The sequence below is a fragment of the Sinocyclocheilus grahami genome, unplaced genomic scaffold (assembly GCF_001515645.1).
Source record: "Sinocyclocheilus grahami isolate Dianchi unplaced genomic scaffold, SAMN03320097.WGS_v1.1 scaffold464.1, whole genome shotgun sequence".
In the NCBI taxonomy this organism is placed as follows: Eukaryota; Metazoa; Chordata; class Actinopteri; order Cypriniformes; family Cyprinidae; genus Sinocyclocheilus; species Sinocyclocheilus grahami.
The window spans coordinates 250,000-266,843 of NW_015505643.1; the positions used below are offsets into that span (position 1 = coordinate 250,000).

At 40.3% G+C, this 16,844-nt stretch overlaps 1 protein-coding gene across 3 annotated transcripts in view; it reads right to left on the bottom strand.

Moving 5' to 3' along the window:
* Positions 1-16,844, bottom strand: part of LOC107553071 (potassium voltage-gated channel subfamily A member 1-like) — a 59,732-nt gene that overhangs the window by 25,829 nt on the left and 17,059 nt on the right. The window lies entirely within an intron of this gene.

A 16,844-nucleotide genomic window follows, 5' to 3' on the forward strand; every position in this document is an offset into this window, starting at 1 on the left:
GGTAAGGCATGTAATTCGCAATTTAGTGTTGTGGCTGGGTTGTTATAGGTCTGCGTGACTCTCGATGTCTTAGGCCTAACTGAACGGAGGAATTATGGTATTCTTCTGTAGCCTGACGACGAGTAACTTTAACCGTTTTTTATGTGAACTCAAAGACAGCCTGATGCTTTGTTTCTAGACTATTTGTGGGTGGCTGTTTGTTGTTTCACCTTTCAGTTCATGTCGATAAAGTATAATAGGGTAAATCCTGTATAGTGATTTATTCTATATAGCGCTTGCATAAAGTAGTGCATACACTTGTAGCTGTTATGTATCTTTGTAAGCCATTGTAAGCCCTCTTTTGAGGCACGCGCACGAACCCCAACCCCCCCCGTTATAAAAAACAACAACAAGTGGGCTCCCCCAAAGTCCACGGTATAGTTCGAACACTGACGAGAGTGATGTAGTAATGTTCACTGTGAAGCTTACACTGCAATGTACCTGAGAGAAAACAGATTTGACCGTCTGATTTTCACCAGTAATAAAAGAGTGTTTTAAAGCTTGTTGTTTTGCAGAACATCACAGTTATATATGACATGAGAATAAGGCCTGAAGTTAAGAAGAACATTTTAAGGAAAATGTAATTATATTTTCATAATGAATTTTTTCTTCTCAAACCTTGTCTGTGGTGTAAAAACACCCCTGGCCAAATGCCCCCCGAGGGCATCACTTCCCACTTTGATAATTAATGTAGTTACCATGTTCTGAACATCACATCCTTTCTTTCCCCCCAGATGTAATCTATCTAGGAGTTGAATAAAAATATTTGGACTTTATATCTAAAAATGACCTCAACTTAGCACCAGCAAGCTTGTTAGCTAGACAGTTAGCATCAGCTAACAATATTTACTTATTTTCAGTATGGTTATGATGAATAAACATTCATATCTGTCTACTCTGCTAGTTAATCCAAACAATATAAAAATGTATACTGTTGATAAACAATATAAAACAGACGTCACATAGGGCTAAATGCGTAGCATTTTAATAAAACTGTTAACGTTACGGCAGCGGGAAATATGAACGTGCATGAGTTATTTTAATCTGTGTTATTTTATTGTTTCGGTTTTTTTTACCTAAAACAGAGACACTGATGTTGATGTGTCTGCATTCAAGCATTTCAGTGGGCTTAAACAGATCACCCTTTACAGCAGATTTAGTTCACAAACAACTGACAGTTTTGACCTAAATATGATTTTCAGTTACAATAATTAATCCTAAAATTCGAAATTAGTAACTTACTTTTAGCAGCAACAGTCACGCGCGCAGTTCTTACTTGTGAATTCAGTTAACTGGAGACTCGCACTAAACGGTTCATTTGAATCAGTGAGTTGTCGACTCGAGAACAGCTGCAATCGGTTCATTCTAATTCGTGAATGAATCGTTTGGAGCGATTTGCGAACCGATTTAAAAGGTTAATTGAAAAGAATCAGTTCGTTCTTGAATCAGACACCGCTTCTGCGTGTCAGAGCACGTGATATATTATAAGGAGTAAAGATATGTTTTATGAAATGTAGTGAAGTAAAAAGTACAATCTTATGCTTTGGAATGTAGTGAAGTAAAAGTAAAAGTTACTCAAAATAAAACTACTCCAGTAAAGTACAGTAACAAATTAAAACTACTCCGTTACTGTCCACGACTGCAGTTAGTACAGTAAATCCATGGTAAATGATGGCGATTTGTAGATTGAATAGATTTGACTGTATCGTTGCGCAGTGTCTCTCCTGTTTGTCAGCGCTGTTTCATCTGACTTTAAACTATTAAATCAGGGAGTAATTTGTGTTCTTCGCTAAATTCAAGCGCTTCACACTGGATCTTACAGCGCTGTTTAGTGTTGTGTGACCGAGACTCATCAGCAAGTAAACGCATCTGCTCTAGTTTGCTCGCGCTGCATTGCTGTTTGAACTTTAAACCGAGCAGATAAATGCTCCGTGTGGCGCGCTTCAAATGAGTAGCGCTGTTTCGTTCTGCTTTTGGCGCATAAACATTATATCAAACATTTATTGAACTCTTCATATCATTTCATATCACGACATAATCATCGTTATCATTTTATCGCCCAGCTGCCCTAATAAAACAAATGCTGTTAAGTTAGAGTGCACGTTAACCAGCAGGATAATAATCATTTACATTTTTATTAATGTTTTCAGTACATGGTCTCTTAAAAAACTTAAAATTCAATGCACACAAGTACATAAGCTGCAAAATGTGAGCCTTTTCTGTGAATTTCTGCTTAATTTAGGGCCTGTACTTCTTTAAAAAAGCTATTGTATTACAGTTTTTCTCAGTCGCTTTGGTGCATTTCTCGAATCATCCTTAATATTTGCAAAGAAGTTTGTGCATTTCTCAAAACAATTCATACACACCACACAATGGATTACCTACAAAAGCCTGTAACTTACTCAAAATCTTTACTTCATCTATCAAAAGTAAGTAATTACGCTTCAGCGTTAGTTCTGGCAGGTCACGTGAGTCAAGCTTGCATCAGCTGATTCTCAGCTGATCACATCTACCTATAGGAATACGACATCTATCGCGGCATTCCTATATAAGCTCTATTCAGTATTATTCAGCAGCTTTTCAGATTCAGCAGCTTTTCAGCTTGCTCAGGAGCAAATCACCTTCCTCCATCCCCAGCTCCTCCTTTCGCCACAGTCAGGACTTGGCTTTCTGATATTCCTTGCTAATCACACTCCTTTATCTTGAATAAAGTGTTACACTTAAATATCATTAAGTACATTCATGATATCTGCCTTGTTCTGTTCTGTTAACCCTAGGGGGGTTATTATTACTGCTCTCCCTGCTCATTCATGACAGGCTGCATGGATGGGCAGGGAGGTTTTTGCCCAGAACAGAACCATACCGCCAAACCAAACTTTATGCTAAGTATCTATCATTTTGACAATAGTGGTCCTGACAGAAATTGTCAATGAACATATCAGTGCCATCAGAATGAAAAGTCCATGTGTAATTGTTCACAAACAAGACAGTCAAAATGCTTAGTCATGTTGTCAATATATTGGGGAAGTCGTGGCCTAATGGTTAGAGAGTCGGACTCGTAACCCAAAAGGTTGCGGGTTCGAGTCTCGTACCGGTGGGGGGAGTGAATGTACAGCGCTATCTCCCACCTTCAATACCACGACTGAGGTGCCCTTGAGCAAGGCACCGAACCCCCAACTGCTCCCCGGGCGCCGCAGCATAAATGGCTGCCCACTCCTCCGGGTGTGTGGTCACGGTGTGTGTGTTTTCACTGCTGTGTGTGTGTGTGCACTTTGGATGGGATAAATGCAGAGCACTAATTCCGAGTATGGGTCACCATACTTGGCCACATGTCACTTCACTTCACTAACAGTGCACTCTGTTAGTATTACCTGATGTAAACTATGGCAACAGTTGCTGTTGACAGTTACTGTATTGAAATGCAGAAGGCTGCACTTCTTATGTATGCCATATGTCCATTTAAAGTACAAATGTACACATTACTGTATGTGGGATATTGATTGAAAGAGACTGGATAGGATTCACAGTTACACTTTACTAGTGATCTGACAAAAATAAATAAATTGATTAAAAAAACATTACAATGTCATTGTGATATAGAAAAGAAATATGGGCACAAAGGTGAAAATACAAAATTAGAAAGGCAAACACAGGAAACACTCCTTAGGCAGAACTTTGCTTTTGCAGGCAGCACTGTATGAGGAATTGCAGTGCAGTCTGTCTACACCTCCTGACGTGCCAGTCTGTCGGCCAACAAATTCTCATCTACATCACAACGAATATCTTCCCTTGCAACGCAACGTGGAATTGGAGTCAAGTGAACCATCTCACAACTTCATATACAGTGGGTACGGAAAGTATTCAGACCCCCTTAAATTTTTCACTCTTTGTTGTATTGCAGCCATTTGCTAAAATCATTTAAGTAATTTTTTTCCTCATTAATGTACACACAGCACCCCATATTGACAGAATGATTTTAGCAAATGGCTGCAATATAACAAAGAGTGAAAAATTTAAGGGGGTCTGAATACTTTCCGTACCCACTGTATGTGGATGAGGCTGGCTTCAACCTGACCAAAAGCAGAAGGCGTGGTCGAAATGTCATCAGCCACAGAGCTATATCACAGAAGAAATATCCATGGCCAGAATTTGTAACTCTTGTGTTGTCCTCTGTCTATACAGTATGCTTTCCAATTGAAGGTTCATGAGATGCACCTTTGAGCTATTTCAGAGAACTGGTTTATCATTAGCTGATCTACATTCTCTTCATTAGTGAAAGTCAAGATTCACCTGCAAAATTCATGGCAAATTTACAAAAAGTTTAATAGAAATGTGTAGAAAATATATGTTATGACAACTAGATCAACCATTTTGCATTTAATGACTAATACGATGAACTAATGACTAGATGTTTTGGGGGGTTAGACTATTGCACAGAGAACTATATAGTACATTTTCAGCAACATGACATTAGCAACTGATAAACCGCAAACAAATGTACATAATCAGTTGCATGAATGTACCAAAGCAATCGCAACTTGTTCAAAAGAATAAGAAACTGCTTTTATGATGTACACAATTGACTAGATGATGTGGAGATTTAACAAGTAGTTTTGAGAATTTAATTTCTGATCTGAGAAATGCACCAAAGTGACTGAGAAAAACTGTAATTTAAAAAACTTGAAATAATGAAAACATGGTGCACAAAAGTCGTACAGGCTACTTTTTGTATGTTGGAGTCTAATGGCCCCGGTTATTAAAAAAATGAAGCCTGGACATTTTGCCAGTCTTGAGTCGCTGGGGTATATTTGTAGCAATAGCCAAAAATACATTGTATGGGTTAAAATTATTGATTTTTCTTTTATGCCAAAAATCATTAGGATATTAGGTAAAGATCATGTTCCATTAAGATATTTTGTAAATTTCTTACCGTAAATATATCAAAACTTAATTTTTGATTAGTAATATGCATTGCTAAAGACTTCATTTGGACAACTTTAAAGGCGATTTTTATTTATTTTATTTATTTATTTAGATTTTTTTTGTACCCTTAGATTCCAGATATTCAAATAGTTGTATCTCGGCCAAATATTGTCCTATCCTAACAAACCATACATCAATGGAAAGCTTATTTATTCAGCTTTCAGCTTTTTGTGTATAAATTTAAATTTTGAAAAATTAACACTTAAGACTGGTTTTGTGGTCCATGGTCACAAATGTGTAGGTACTGACATAGGGTAACATGCTTTGCTCAAGGGCAAAATGATGATAGCTGTTGGAATGTGAAAGTGGGGCGTGATTTTAAGATGAAATACTTTTAGGCCACGTGATACTTAAACCACAGCCTCACCACTGATTTGTTTTGTGAAATCAACAAGAGATCAGGTTCTATTGAAAAGCAAGTGGATGATTAAAGCAGATAAACAGAACACAACAGAAGGTTGTCACTAACAGAAAAGACAATGCCAACACCCAAATGTGTCTCATTTTTTTTATATTTTATGCCATACGTAATCAGTCCAAAACATGCCCTTAAAAGAGAAGCACATCATTTATGCACAACTAGCATCACCAAAAAGAATTGAAAAAAAAATTATGTTGTCAAACAGGTTTTCTGGCCAGTCCACCCATCAAACACACAGATACTTCTACCCCAAAATACATACCTTATAATATTAATAAAAATAATATCAAGCATATAAGATTCAATATTAAAATATTAAAATATTTTATTGTGAGTGATGAAATCACCCACAATGAGTCCACCATCAACTGCACCATATTAGCATTCAGAACCAATGAAACAACAATATTGTATGCTGATGGGTTGTCAGCTTGAGATTTCAAGCTGTTGCAGCTGATAGACATTTTTCAAAATTTAGTGAAGGTGAGTGGGAGGTCTTAAGAGAGTTTTTTTTATCAGATACGGATATCTTCATCATGCTGTTGCCCAGTGCATGCTGAAAACACCCTCTACATCACACTTAATTCCCTTCACCCGGCCCCTGCATACGTAACACCTGCACACAGCCATGTAGCTACTTATTTGCGATTCAACAGTGACTGCCATTGATTTTTCTCCTTCTTCCCTAGCAGCCTGTGATTCAGCTGTCAGCATCTAAGCTGCACAGTCGTTGGACTTAAAATGCATTCTCTGCCTCCTCCAAACACAAACTCACATACATGCACGCACAAGTAATGCACATAAACATACATACATACACAAAAAATCAACAATGCTTTACCTGACACTATCTGTTGCAGGAATACTCGGTTCTGTCATATGCACTGAGGCATAGTGTTATGCATTTCATGTTTGGTTACTGCAATTTGTGACAGATGAATGAATATTCCCAGGGCTCAAGATGCCATTTACATTAACAGTCAATCTAATAAAAATGAATAAAGCAACGCAGTTAGTTTTCGCAGTTACATTAATGTTATCACTGTAAAAAAAAAAATTTTTTTAAACAATTTGTTGAGTCAGCTTAAAAATGTTACCCCATGGCCTTAAAATTTTTTGTTATCTTATTTTTTTCGATGTAATGCAGTTGTTTCAACATGCGTTTTTGAGTTGAAACAGTTTTACTAGTTCATTCAACTTTCAACTTAGCTAAGAGCCAATAAACTTAAATTTTCTAGTTGTCTGGACAATTTATATATTAAGTAATATGTACAAAAAAATTTATTGAAATTGCAAAATCTGAAAATTATTTTTTTACAATGTGTAGCTGCATATATTTCAACTATACGGAGAAAGAAAACAATAAAAGCAATTTTAAAAGAAGAGTCCTTAAAAAATGAACATCTTTGAGGAATTAAAGAGCAATTAAGACAATACCAATATGTATTTTATTGTCATGATCACCAGCACTGGACATCCCCCAGAGGGCACTCCTCCCCACTCCATTGCCACTCCATCCTGGACTCCATTTCCCACAATTCTTTGCCCGGTCTCATCTGCTATTTGCCCCTCTGCCTCGTTTGTTGTCATGGCTCCCCTTGTTAGTTAGTGTTTAATTAGCTCCTCCCCTTTGTTTCCTTGTTATCCTGTTTGTCTCTCATTATTTATACAATGTATATCCCTGTGTCCTTGCAAAGTCTTGTGTGTGTTACTACTACATTTCTGAGTGCTTTTTTGTTTATTTGTTCCATGGTCTTGACCTCTGCCTGTTCTCTGTATTACCCTGTTTCCCAGACTTTCCTGCATGGTGTTTTGTGTTGGACTGTTTACCCTGTGTTTATGTTCTCTTGTCTGTTTATTAGACTACGGCTTTGGTCCCTTATTAAATACTGCATTTGGATCCTCAACCTGTAGTCTCGGGGCAGTTTGTGACAGAAGACTTCGGCAAAAGATGGATCCAGCAGTTTGCCTCTTGCGCCTTCGTCAAGGTAACCGGGCCATTGAAGATTATGTTCAGGAATTTGTTGAGCTGGCTCATCTGACTGGGGCTATCAGAACCACTCAGCTCGCTCATGCCGCAAAACGACCCTAGCTGGACTCTGGAGTATTATATCAATGTTGCATTGCAGCTGAGCAGTTCGACATTCACTGTGGGAGTCACTGAGGAGGATCCCGTCATGGCCGCCACTCCAGAGACTCGTCCTGTCATGGCCGCCATTCCAGAGTCTCGTCACGACATGGCCACCATGGCTGCTCTGTTACTCCTCCTGAGCCCGCTCCAGTCCATGAATTGGTTTCAGAGCTCACTCAAGCCCCAGAGCTCAGTCCAGTGTTGGCATCAACCTGTGAGTTCTCTACCTGTTCTGTCTCAACCACAGAGGTCATTCTAGAACTGCCTATCTGCTTCGATACAACCACAATAAAGGTTGTTTATTAATTTTTTTGCCAGCACTGAGTTCAACCTGGAACACTCTGTTAGCCCTGTCACAACCACGGAGGCCATCTCTGAGCTCTCTGCCTGTCCTGTCATGGCCAAAGAGGCCGTCTCTGAACTCTCAGCATGTCCTGTCACAGGCAAGATGGCCGTCCCCGAATCCCTTGTCTGTCTTATCATGGCTATGGAGGCCATCCCTGAGCTCTCTGCCTGTCCTGTCATGGCCAAGGAAGTCATCCCTGAATCCCTTGTCTGCCCTGTCACAGCCAAGGAGGCGGTCTCTGAATCAGTTGTCTGCCCTGTCACGGCCAAGAAGGCGTTCTCTGAACTCTCAGCCTGTCCTTTCACGGCCAAGGAGGCCGACCCTGAATTCCTTGTCTACCCTGTCATGGCCAAGGAGGCTGTCTCTGAGCTCCTCGCCTGCCCTGTCATGGCCAAGATGCCATCACTGAACTGTCTGCCTGTTCTATTATGGCCACAGAGGCTGTTGTTAGCCTCTCTTTGCTCTCTTTATCAGCTCTGCCTGCTCCACCCTGGTGGTCTTCATCTCCGCCTGCTCCGCCCTGGTAGTCGTCAGTTCCGACTTGGTGGTCTTCAGCTCCAGCTGCTCTGCCCTGGTGGTCTACAGCTCAGCCTGCTCTGCCCTGGTGGTTGTCAGCTGCACCTGCTCTGTCCCGGTGGTCGTCAGCTCTGCCTGCTCGACCCTGGTGGTCGTCAGCTCCGCCTGCTCCGCCCTGGTGGTTTTCAGCTCCGCCCACTCCACCATAGTGGTCTTCTCCTCTGCCCTGGTGGTCTTCAGCTCTGCCTGCTCTGCCCTGGTTGTCTTCAGCTCTGCCTGCGCCACCATGTTGGTCTTCAGCTCTGCCTGCTCCGCCCTGGTGGTGTTCAGCTCTGCCTGCTCCACCCTGGTGGTCTTCAGTTCCGACTTGGTGGTCTTTAGCTCTGCCTGCTCTGCCTTGGTGGTCTTCAGCTCTGCCTGCTCCGCCCTGGTGGTCTTCAGCTCTGCCTGCTCCGCTTTGGTGGTCTTCAGCTCTGCCTGCTCCGCCCTCGTGGTCTTCAGCTCTGCCTGCTCCGCCCTCGTGGTCATCAGCTCTGCCTGCTCCGCCCTGGTGGTCATCAGCTCTGCCCACTCCACCCTGGTGGTCATCAGCTCTGCCCGCTCCCCCCCTGGTGGTCGTCAGCTCTGCCCTGGTGCTTTTTGGTTCCTCCCTGGCTTTCTGCTCTGCCGGCTCCTCCCTAGTTTTTTGCTCTGCCGGCTCCTCCCTGGCTCCCTGCTCTGCCGGCTCCGCCCTGGTTTTCTGCTCTGCTGGCTCCACCCTAACTTTCTGCTCTGCCCTGGCTGCCTGTTCCGCTGCCTCTGCCCTGGCTTCCAGCACTGCCGGCTCTGCCTCAATCTCCAGACCATCGTCCACTCCATGGACCTGGCCCTCCAACCCGCCCCCTGATCCGCCTCCACTCCACCTCATTCCTGGTCTTCTCTGATCTTGTTAGGAGAGTCTGGAAGTCGTTCCTTAGGAGGGGCCTATGTCACGATCACCAGCTGGAGTGCCCTGGACATCCACCAGAGGGCACTCCTCCCCACTCCATCCTGGACTCAATTTCTCACAATTCTTTGCCCTGTCTTATCTGCTGTTGCCTTAATAAATACTGCCCTAATAAATACTGCATTTGGACCCTCAACCTGCAGTCTTGGAGCAGTTTGTTACAATTATACCAATTCACAGATGTAATGGACATTCTGACTCTATTGTCACCTTAGTGCTGCTCACACTGCCTTTTAGCTTACTTTTAAGCAGCAATGTCACTTTTACAGGATGTTAATAACATTTTTATAAAACATCTTGCTTGAAAGTGTCATGCATTTGCCTTACATTCTGGACAATCCACTTATAGTCACTATACAGTTTCATCTACACTGGTATTTGAAGCATAAGAGTATTTCTAGACTGAGACAAATCTCCCTCACAAGCTCAAAATGAACACTGCAGTCTATTACCATTGTTCAAGCCTCATCTAAATGAAATCAGGGCAGCTAGGTGGTGGGAGACACAAGCAAGATGTAAAGTGCAATGTCACCAAAGAGAAAACAAATGTTGTCAGACAATAATATACTGGAAAGATTTGAGGAAAAAGGAATCTAGTGGTGTCTTAATGTGAGTGATTAACAATTTTAAAGGTAGAAACCCATTTGAAATAGGCAAAGAATGAAGTTGTTATACGGCTGACATTATCATGACACTTTAACTGAGGATTATTTGACAAACAAATAATTGTGAATTTAACTGTTTGTTTTGTTCTTGTCAATTACAGTTTATGTTTATTACACATTAACCTTAAGAAGAATCATAAAATAAAATATATTATTTCCTTAAAGCCTTTGTAATTGGTATTGGTATTGCATTGCACCGGGGTAAAATATGAAAAATATTTCATATATTTAAAATGATTTAAATTGTCGTCTTAACCTTTAATCTTCAGATTCTCCGCCTCTGAAATGACTTGCACTTTCGGCTGATATCACAATTCCCTCATACTTCAACTGGCTCCATTCTGATTCGTAACATCCCTTTTTAACGATCCAATCAATTCCTGAAGAACAAAAATCAAGTTTCATAAAGCATTTTTTTTCTTGAGTATTCTGATTCTGATTAGAAAAGTGAAACGGACTGCAAACAGCCCATGATGCATTGTACAGGGTGCTTGAAACTGCTCCTTTGGAGCGCCCACATTAATACACTACTGAACCATAAATAAAGGCATTTAAACAAATTTCTATAATTTACTTCAAGGTATATTCCACCCAAAAATGAAAATTCTGTCATAATTTACGCTTGTTGTCGTTCCAAACCTATATGACTTTCTTCCTTCTGTGGCTCATAAAATATTTGAGGAATGTTGGTAACCAAATAGTTTCTGTTTCCATTTACTTTCATTATTATATATTGTGACGGATCGGCTGCCTCCCCCCTAATTATCATCACCCTGTCCCTTAATCGCTGCCCTTCACCAGGCTCCCGACAGGAGTGGGTGTGTGAGAGAGGAGGAGAGCAGAAACAGCGAGGTCTGGCAGTAGCCCCTCGCTGCGGAACACAAGATCCAGGGGGCGTGGTTGGATCCACATCTATGGGTGCAGATTGGTAGGTTTAGGGTTGGAGATGGGTGGGTTTAGGGATTAGGGGGTGGAGACGGATAGGTTTAGGTATATGTCAGGTGGGAGGAGTTGGATCTGCATCCAACCACGCCCCCTGGACTTGTGTTCTGCAGTGAGGACCAGGTCTGGCGGCGTGTGATGAGGCACACCTGAAGTGAATGAAGCCTCATCACCGCCGCTGTTAAAAGCAGAGTGTGCCTCTCCTCGAGAGACCGGTCTCTTCCCCCTGTGCATGCACGCTGGTGTCCTCGTGGTTCCAGGAGGGGCGCGTAGAGGGACTCCCACGCTGCCAGAGACGCGAGCTGTCGGTCCTGCTGTCTGGAGTGGAACCGTTTTACACATTTTATGTTTTATTTTCTGTTAAATAAAAGCCTGTCTGAGGCAGTGGCGGCTGGTGCTAAAAAAATTTGGAGGGGCGCAAGCAAACAGAATCACACTGTTATTGCAGGCAGCAGGACTGAATGCAATTGTTAAATAACCATTAAAAAAGTGACATAATAATGTATCATTACTGCTTAGATAAAAAATGGAAGTTGAAAATTCAACTTTTAAAGCGGTCTGGCGGCGTGTGATGAGGCACACCTGAAGTGAATGAAGCCTCATCACCGCCGCTGTTAAAAGCAGAGTGCGCCTCTCCTCGAGAGACCGGTCTCTTCCCCCTGTGCATGCACGCTGGTGTCCTCGTGGTTCCAGGAGGGGAGCGTAGAGGGACTCCCACGCTGCCAGAGACGCGAGCTGTCGGTCCTGCTGTCTGGAGTGGAACCGTTTTACACATTTTATGTTTTATTTTCTGTTAAATAAAAGCCTGTCTGAGGCAGTGGCGGCTGGTGCTAAAAAAATTTGGAGGGGCGCAAGCAAACAGAATCACACTGTTATTGCAGGCAGCAGGACTGAATGCAATTGTTAAATAACCATTAAAAAAGTGACATAATAATGTATCATTACTGCTTAGATAAAAAATGGAAGTTGAAAATTCAACTTTTAAAGCATGAAATAAGATACCACGAATCAATCTTCTAATTGGCTGATTTTCTTATGTTAATGTGGGTGTATTATCAGTAATCATTAAACGTGTAATCATTCAAAAAAATACAAATGAAAATATCAGCCATTTATATTAATGTGATTCAAAGATGAAGGCCATAATACTAATGTTGTCCACAGGAGGGAGCCACAGGATATCAAATCCTTTAAGATCTCAGTTTAAAGACTGTGAAAATTGTTCAATAAATTGACTTAAAATTGCATATAAATCCATTATATTTTCATAAAGTTTAATAAAGCCCAATATAATAAGTATGCAAAAACTGCAATTTCCTAAATACTTATAGATCTTTTTTTAATCTTAATTTTAATGGTATTGACAACATACTTGTCAAGTTGTCAGACATGACTAAATGTATGTCCAATTGAAGAAGGGACACTATATTATTTATCTATTTTAATATTGTGCATATAATAATACTACCATAAAGTCATATTTTACTCGAAAAGAGACATGTCCATTGGATAACTATATAATCTACACAAGCCATTGTGCTTGGACCGCGATGATCGCCTCAAGTTAAACTGCATTGTGTCGTTGTCCACAATGCTTCGGTTACAGAACTTTGGAATAACAAACAGGGAAAACAATAAAAGGCATGACCTACATCGCATCCAGCTAGCCAAGTCCGCCCAAGCTCCATGATCCGTATTTATTTATTTATTTATTTTCTTCATTTGAATGTCCAGTGAAATGATTTTTTGTAAAATGCTCTGTGCCCTGAGGACAATCTAAACCAAGCCAATTAGAGCTCAGCCTCAAGTCACATGTGTTTCAAAAGTTTACGGACCTAATAGACACCCATTTGTGGGTTACGCCCCGCATACACAAAACAAACTAACTTTTTTTTTTATATATAGGTGCTAACATGACTACCAGTCAAATAGTATGACTAAATAATGCAATTTCTTGATTATTTTGCAATATATATTTAACTTATATTTAACATGTTGAAGTAGGCTTCTTCCCAGGCTAACTTGGAGGGGGCGGCGCCCCAGCGCCCTCTATTGACCAGCTGCCACTGCTCCGAGGCCTGACGCCACACCCACTGTGCCTGTCTTTGCTCCTCCTGCCACAATATATACATATATATATATACCAGCTAGCCAAGTCCGCCCAAGCTCCATGATCCGTATTTATTTATTTATTTATTTTCTTCATTTGAATGTCCAGTGAAATGATTTTTTGTAAAATCCTCTGTGCCCTGAGGACAATCTAAACCAAGCCAATTAGAGCTCAGCCTCAAGTCACATGTGTTTCAAAAGTTTACGGACCTAATAGACACCCATTTGTGGGTTACGCCCCGCATACACAAAACAAACTAACTTTTTTTTTTATATATATAGGTGCTAACATGACTACCAGTCAAATAGTATGACTAAATAATGCAATTTCTTGATTATTTTGCAATATATATTTAACTTATATTTAACATGTTGAAGTAGGCTTCTTCCCAGGCTAACTTGGAGGGGGCGGCGCCCCAGCGCCCTCTATTGACCAGCTGCCACTGCTCCGAGGCCTGACGCCACACCCACTGTGCCTGTCTTTGCTCCTCCTGCCACAATATATACATATATATATATACACACAATAAAAGTAAATGGGAACTGAATCTATTACCAACATTCTTCAAATATTTCCACTGAAGAACATCATACAGGTTTGGAACGACATGAAGATGAGTAAATGGTGAAAGACTTCATTTTTGGGTGGACTATCCCTTTAAAATTTTCCTATTCCTGATAGTATTAGTATTAAAAGTCCTCAATTATCTATATTACACAAATCAGCCAATTGTAATGCTTTATCGCTATGGGTGAAAGTCAGATCATACAGAACAAAACACGCAGTCACAAATCACACACACACACGGTGTCACTGTGGTTAACTGTGTTAAAGCTGAGGCAAGAGAGTTTGCATTATTTAAGTGACATGGAGAAACTTGTCAAAATCCATGTAGAAAGAGGGCAGCAACTGCCATGATGAGCTGTGCTTGGGGATCTAGCCTTCTCTCCAGAAGTAAGGAGCAGGAAAGCACTTGTGCTCCACATGTTGCATGCAGCAAAGCCTGAGGGAGCAGCAGAGATATCATGAGCCGAGTTGTGGCATCTGCTGCACTGCAATGAATATGGAATCACTATAAACAACACCCAGGTAACCGAGCGAGAGAACACAGCATGAGAGATGGAGTGTGAGGGACTTTTGTTAAAATGATCGTTGTGGATAGAATGGTGTAGAAATCTACCTTTCTCGTTCTGTGTCTTAAACTTTGCTGTTGCCATGACAACCAATATGTATTTTTCTATATTTTCCTCATGACAAAAACTCTGCATGTGATGCACTGTTTTACGCAATAGTGATTACTCTGCAAATGTATTTATGTCCCTTCTGCTCATCAAACAGTTCTGTGTAAACATACCTTTCGTGTATATATATATGTGCCCAGGGATCAAAATTAACTCTCACCATGTGCCAAATGTAAGAAAAATCTGACTTTGGCAAGTAAATTAATTTATTTTCTTGGCATTTGACTGGTAGCTTTATTAGGAGCTGTAACAAAATGATGTTATGTTTTGATGCCAAGAATGATAGTTAAACTCTAGCTGATTTCTACTTGATGTAAGTGACATTGTGAATGAATCAAATGAAACACATGCAAGCACTCTACTAAAGTGACTTATCATCAAGTGTGATCTTTCCGGACACAGATATTCTGTTTGACCATAAAAAAATAAGCTCATTAAGTGACTGTCTTGTCCTGCACATCTTCTAACAAGTACGTTTTTGTTTTTACTGAACTGCATGTTGTGATGCATTAGTGACATTACTTGCATTAAGCCACCAAAATGACTATTTTTATTATGAGAGACAGAATTTCACATAGAGAGTAGAGACTGGCCAATATTTGATGCTGTGAGTGACACGATGACCTTCACTGTTTGCCATACATATGCATGGAAAAAACAACTAATTCCATAATTTTAAAATTTCGGAGTCTTCTAAATCCACTATTTATTGGCAGTTGTCAAGAAGTTAATTTTGGACACAGTATATGTCGCTTCATACCCCACTTTCCGCATACAAGCAGTGACACTTTGTTTCTAATGTAAATTCAAACTTAATTTCCATTTGATGTTTTATCACTAATACGCTTTTAACAAGAAATCAATACTATAATATTTATAGAATTTTTTTTTATATTAACATACTGCTATTTATTAAAATCAAGTCACATCAAAAGTTAATCAAGCTTATGCCTTTTTTAATTCACTGCCTTCAAAATAAACATTCACAGCCTCCTTCAGTGAAAACATTTCTGCACAAAAGTAACTCTGCTTATGCTGAATCATCTAACACTAATCATCTAGTTAGAGCAAAACTTAAAAAAAAAAAATGCAAGAAAACATTGTTTCAATCAAGCAAAAAGCAAGTCCTCTCGCTAATTCTCGCTTACATACACACACTTAACTCTGGAGCTAGTACCGTAAAATAGATCTTGGCTAAGGTTTCCATGGCAACATTAACATTTCCGCCCCGAAACTAAGATAGCTCTATAGCTATACAGAGGCTGGGAGAGAGAGAGAGATGGAGAGAGAATGGAAAGAAAGAAAAACTCTCCCTCCATTCCTGCAGACAGAACAACAAGGGGGAAGTCAATCGTTTTGCTAGGCCTCATCTGTCTGCCTGTATGGAATGAGATTTATGTGAATTAATATGTAAAGTTTGCAGACACACTTTGACAGAGATTGCATACAAGCAGTCAAGATAAAATACAACAGTCATTTAAATACATCAATGATTTGATTTAATTGAATGCATTTCTCATTTTGTGAGACGTATTACTTTGTTTCTGTGTAGTTTTAATTACTGTAAACACATCTTGCACTTACAATGGGAAGAATCAAAAACAGCTTCAATATAAACGCCATGTCAGGTGATTGGTTATGATGTCATCTTATTACATCCACATTGTAAAGCTGGATGGGATTTTCATAACATTATCATATATCATTGTCACTTCACTTTGCCTGTGCCTCAGCCATTAAACTATATTTTGTAAAGCAAAATGTCTTTCAGAACTGTTTTTCTTTGAGGACTACATCACCAAAGCAACAAATACATTTTTATAGAATTACAAGAAAGCTTTTTTTTGCTAAAACAGGTTTAGGTCCCTGTGATGGTCCTCCACAAGCAAATCTACATTAAACGTTTGGTTAGTAGGACAACTAAATGAGGCGAATATAAAGCTCTCTTGAGAAAAGCCATAGATACTCTTGTACCCTCCTCAACAGTACAATAAATAACAATAATAATACAAATTCATTAGTCTACATCTGTCCCATAGAGAGACAGGAATTGCTAGCTAATTCCAGAGACCTAAATTGCAGTTTCTCAGCCTGCTCTCTGGGGGCAGCATGACAAGCCAATTAAAGCACAGGAAACCCACCAAGATACAAGATAAAACCAGAAGTATCACAACAATGAAGATTTCCTTGCTCAGCACAGAGGAGAAATGTAATTGGCTGTACAACAGTACAACAGGCGAGGCAAATGCTAGAAGTTGATAAGACTATTTCAGCTGCTATATCATAAGAACCATAGACAACATGCAGGAAATGATGGGCCTGCTTGTGCAGCATCATACTGCATTTACAGCTCAGCAGTTTCCATGCTGTATTTCTGACTGCATGAATGTCAGAAGGTCACTGATTCCCGCTTGGCTTTGCTGTCCACCTATAACCACCAAACAGTGCAGGAATTAGATCAGGGC